Raw genomic sequence first — 5,858 nt, 5'->3', positions numbered from 1 at the left:
ATTCTTGCTTTGCCCTTCTCTTAGCTAGCCTTGAATGCCAAGTCTTTCTTCTTGGTGAAAGAAGAGCCATCTTGTGGTGTGATGTGCATATACATCTCATGTGCGTTGATCTTTCCCAATATTTGAGTTGGGGTAGCGGTGGAAAGATCACCTTGATGAAGCACGGTCACAATATGACCATATTTGTTAATAGGGAGGACACTTAAGATCTTTCTTACAACATCGGATGGTTGCATTTGTGTGAGTCCAAGCCCATTGAATTCCTCTACAAAAATATTCAAGCGTGAGTACATTTCATTAACACTTTCTTTCGGAAGCATCTCAAAGGAATTAAGCTTTTTCATGACAAGATGATAGTGTTCCTCATGCTCACTCTTTGTTCCCTCATGGAGCGCATAAATGTCCGACCATAGTGCATGGGCGTCCTTGTGGTTCCGCACACGGTTAAACACATCTTTGCAAATGCCTCTAAAGATGGTGTTTCTAGCCTTTGCATTCCATTTTTCGTAATTTACTTTATCGCCTTGAAGGTCGGAGGATCCTTAGGTTTTGGGAAACCTTGGGAGGCGGCTCTAAGAATTCCAACATCTAGAGCTTTTAAATAAGCCTCCATGCAGATTTTCCAATAAGAAAAATCATCTCCCTCAAAGATAGGAGGAGGTCCATCCCTGTAGGATATCTTTCTCTAGGCGGTTAAGCCTAATTTCGTGAGCACGAGGCTCTGATACCAATTAAAAGGATCAAGATGCCCAAGAGGGGGTAAATTGGGCTAATTCTAAAATTCTTTGCAATAATTAAACCCTACGCTTAGCCCACTTCACCTCTTGTGCCTAGAATGTGTTCCTATTGTTCTACCGCATAAAAGTTTTGCACCCTATATTTCAATCCTACTCTAGCATGACAATTCTAAGAATGTAAAGACAAGAAACGAATTGCTCAAATACAAATGCTTAAAGTAAAGAGAGGAGAAAGAACGCAGTGATGTTTTGCTGAGGTATCGGAGAGTCACCACTCCCCACTAGTCCTCGTTGGAGCACCCGCGCAAGGGTTTAGCTCCCCCTTGATCTACGCAAGGATCAAGTGCTCTCTACAGGCTGATTCTTCAACACTCCATCGCGGTGAATCGCTCACAACCGCTCACAACTTGAGTTGGGTCATCCACAAGCTCCGTCGGATGATCACCAAACTCCCAATCATCACCGAGTCGTCTAGGTGATGGGGATCACCAAGAGTAACAAGCACAAACTCTCACTTGACCATAATAAGCCTAATGAGAAAGGTGGATGCACACTTGCTACTCTCCATGCACAAATGAGGCCTTAATCTTGGATTCTCAAATCTCAATCACCTCACTAGGCTCTTGCTCTCCTTTACACTCTCAAGGGTGTTTCACAGTTGAACAAATGGGCAAGAGACCTCCCTTGAATGAATAGAGGAAGTATTTATACCCCCTCATTCAAAACGAACCATTAGGAGGTTGAGTCAGCACTCTGCGGAGTGATCAGATGCTCCGGTCATGGTGACCAGACGCTCCGGTCAGTTATCCCTGTCACAAAGCTGTTAAGTTGTGACCGGACTCTGACCTGCGTCCGGTCAGCACTGACCGAACGCATCGGGTCATGAAAACTACTCTCTAGACCTTACTGATTTTGATCGGACACTGGCACCCAGAGTCCGGTCACTTCACTGTTTAGCGTCCGGTCAGTAACCGGATCCTGACCAGTGTTCGGTCAGCACTGACCGAATGCGTCCGATCAGGAAACTCCCTCTCTAGAACCTCTCTAGAGTTGACCGGACACAGGAACCCAGTGTCCGGTCACTTTTCACTCAGCGTCCGATCACAACCAGACGGCTCTAGTTGATCAAATGAACTGACCAGACTCACCCTTCAGTGTCCGGTCATAACCAGACCAGCGTCCGGTCAGTCATTTGATCCTCCATTCACTTCCAACTTAAAATCATGTGTGAATTAAGTTTGCTCCAATTGATCTTAGGGCTACTCCTGAGCTACCTAGTGCTAGATTTGACAAGTGTGCACCACACCTAACCCACTAGACTCACTTAGGTCAAGCTACTAGTCCATACCCCCTGTCAACAGAATATCGTCGGCAGTCCACCAAGGGGTATCCCACGATGGTAGATTTGTCGGTGGGGGTGCGCGTAATCAGGAACCGAATGGTGACACAAGGCGTAGAGACAGCGATTTAGACACATTTAGGCCGTCTGATCGACGTAATACCCTATGTCCTGTGTCTTTGGTGTATTGTATTGAGATGTAGTAGATAGATCTGTATGGATCTTGTCCGCTAGGGAACCCTTGTCTATCCTTATATAGTCTAGAGGGACAGGGTTACAAGTAAAGTAGCCTATTTAGTACTATACAATATCTTGCGGTGCACGCCGAGTAGCGCCGTGCATGCCTTGATCTTGTGGGCTGGGCCACCTCTGATGATGCGGCCCATGTCTTGTCTTGAGGATACCGGGGGCCATACCCCTAAAGCTAGTCCCCGAGCCTAACAGTAGGTGACGTAGTCACGTGGTGCCAGGGTCAGAAAGTAGAAGACCAGCCGAGTAGGCAGCCAGTCCCTGGGCGTAGCCTCGAGATGAGAACAAGCACATTCACCGCAAGATGAAGTGTGCCCACTTAGTCCCCGAGCCTGACAGTAGGTGACGTAGTCGCGTGGTGCTAGGGTCAGAAAATAGAAGACTAGCCAAGCAGGTAGCCAGTCCCTGGGCGTAGCCTCGAGATGAGAACAAGCACATTCACCGTAAGGTGAAGTGTGCCCACTTAGTCCCCGAGCCTGCTAGAAGATGAAGAATGAATCTTGCAGCAGGGTCAAAGAAAAAGAAGTCTAAAAGCTTGCTGACGTTGTCTGACATGCATGTATCAAGACCCCAGACGTGCTGCCCAAAATTAGCACCCTAATCCGAACAACATGGAGCAGCTTGATAGCACACCGACAAGACGTAGCAAGATCCGACCACCAAGGGAGCACCGAGGAGTCCCCGACATCGCTGGCGATGACCGAGCATCGAGGAGCGAGGAGTCCCCGGCGTCGCTGGTGATGCCCGAGCATCGAGGAGCGAGGAGTCCCCGGCGTCGCTGGTGATGACCGAGCACCGAGGAGCGAGGAGTCCTCGACGTTGCTGGCGATGACCGAGCACCGAGGAGCGAGGAGTCCCCGGCGTCGCTGGTGATGACCGAGCATCGAGGAGCGAGGAGTCCTCGACGTCGCTGGCGATGACCGAGCACCGAGGAGCGAGGAGTCCCCAGCGTCGCTGGTGATGACTGAACACCGAGGAGCGAGGAGTCCCTAGCGTCGCTGGCGATGACCGAGCACCGAGGGGCGAGGAGTCCTCGGCGTCGCTGGCGATGTCCGAGCACCGAGGAGCGAGGAATCCCCGGCGTCGCTGGCGATGTCCGAGCACTGAGGAGCGAGGAGTCCCCAGCGTTGCTAGCAATGACCAAGCACCGAGGAGCGAGGAGTCCCCGGCGTCGCTGGCGATGATCGAGCACTGAGGAGCAAGGAGTCCCTGACGTAGGCGGTGATGTTCAAGCACCGAGGAGTCCCAGGCGAAGCTGGCGAGGTCCGAGCACCGAGGAGTCCCTGGTGTAGCTGACGATGACCGAGCATGGAGGAGCGAGGAGTCCCCGGCGTAGGCGGCGATGTTCGAGCACCGAGGAGTCCCAGGTGAAGCTGGCGAGGTCCGAGCACCGAGGAGTCCCCGGCGTAACTGACGATGACCGAGCACCGAGGAGCGAGGAGTCCCCGGCGTAGGTGGCGATGTTTGAGCACCGAGGAGTCCTAGGCAAAGCTGGCGAGGTCCGAGCACCGAGGAGTTCCCAGCGTAGCTGACGACGTCTGTGCGGTGTAGTGTGCCCACTTAGTCCTCGAGCACGAAGTATCTGTGCGCCGAGGAGTCCCCGGCGTAGCTAGCGATGAAGCATGAGCGACGAACAGTCTGGTCAACTGGTCAGCGGTGAAGTGAGCATTGAGTAGAAGCGACCGGCGAACAGTCCGATCAATTGGTCGAAGATGGAGTCCATGAACCAAGCGGTCCGACCAGTTGATCGGTGGAGAAGTCCGAGCACCAGGTGATCCGATCACCTGGACGATGATCCTGCAATACAAACATGTAGAACGGGTAGTACATGATGTAAAGATATATGAACTCTAGAGAAAAATCAGCAATGGTGATGAAACGGCATATGCAGTTTGGCGATCAGTTGGCGTGAAGATATATTTATATTTAATATAAACCGCCCAAACAGTTAGTGTGTAGCTGAGTCTCCAGCCCTAACTAGCCCATTAACCATAACATCGAGCGCGGAGCCCGTGCACGTGTAGGAGGAACATGCGTCGCTAAGGAGCCGCTGCCCACCACCCATAACGCAGAGGGCAGACGCTCGTGCACATGTAGAGAGGAGCCGGAGATAGGGCCATCTCTGGAGGCATCCGAGCATCAACATGACTGTTCGAGGGTTCGGAAAATCGTTTGGAGAGTAAATATAGAGAAAACAGCTCGGAGAAACATTATGACGATTAACGAAGATTGGAGAATATTTAAAAGAATATTAAAGCGTGACTTAGCTTTAGACAGAATGTCTGGTCGACGACGTATGGCGTTATCTGGTCGGCGTTGATGGCGAGCATCTGGCGGGTGGTGAGTTGTTGGTGAAGACGACCTCGGAGGTGGTTCTGAGATCAGATCTGCTGTCGCGGGGGCTAGAGTAGCCAGCGATGAATCGTCGTCGTCGACCGGCATGGATCGCTATGAGATTGATGACGAGAACGCGTTGTTGATTTGAGGTCCATCTGGCTCGCCATGGATCAAGCGCACACCCTGACCTGGCGCGCCAACTGTCGATAGAATATGCTCGGCAGTCCACCGAGGGGTATCCCACGATGGTAGATTTGTCGGTGGGGGTGCGCGTAATCAGGAACCGGATGGTGACACAAGGCGCAGAGACAGCGATTTAGACAGGTTCGGGCCGTCTGATCAACGTAATACCCTACGTCCTGTGTCTTTGGTGTATTGTATTGAGATATAGTAGATAGATCTGTATGGATCTTGTCCGCTAGGGGGGCCCTGCCTCTCCTTATATAGTCTGGAGGGACAGGGTTACAAGTAAAGTAGCCTATTTGGTACTATACAATATCTTGCGGTGCACGCCGAGCAGCGTCGTGCACGCCTTGATCTTGTGGGTCGGGCCACCTCTGATGGTGCGGCCCATGTCTTGTCTTGATGATACCGGGGGCCATACCCCCACACCCCCCTTAATAGTACGGTCAAAGGAAAAACAAAGCTCTAAACTACTCTAAGTGTCTCTTCAACACCAAACGGCACTTAGAACTAGTCCATCCTTAACATTTTCGTCCATTCTTTGAAAACCGAAACGATTTCTATCGTAGGGGCATGACAAACATGATTGCCCAATCAATTGTCATTACCATGACCTAATCTTAATTGCCTCTGCAAAACATACGTTAGTCATAGTAATCTCGTATTGTCATTAATCATCGAAACCCAACTAGGGGCCTAGATGCTTTCAGGGGTGGGAAAAGAAAAATGAGGAAAGATAGGGTTCGAGGTGAGAAAATCGCAAGAGAGAAAGATCTTGTGGGAGGGCTTGAATGGGTATAGAAATAAATTTAGGGTTCCTGATCTAAAACATCACAAATCCTGGGACCGATCAAATTTTGATATTGAAAGTGGAATACTAGAAACTCTTAGAGATAGACTTCTTTATTCCTCCTAATATTTTTTTAGGAGTTGGAAAACACCATGTTATTAGAAAGAAAAAATAGGATACTCTTGGAGATGCTCGTATAGGTACTATTACGGGTAGTGTTGCT

Source organism: Miscanthus floridulus, chromosome 1 (genome assembly GCF_019320115.1).
Source record: "Miscanthus floridulus cultivar M001 chromosome 1, ASM1932011v1, whole genome shotgun sequence".
Classification (NCBI taxonomy): Eukaryota; Viridiplantae; Streptophyta; class Magnoliopsida; order Poales; family Poaceae; genus Miscanthus; species Miscanthus floridulus.
This window is presented reverse-complemented; position numbering follows the sequence as displayed.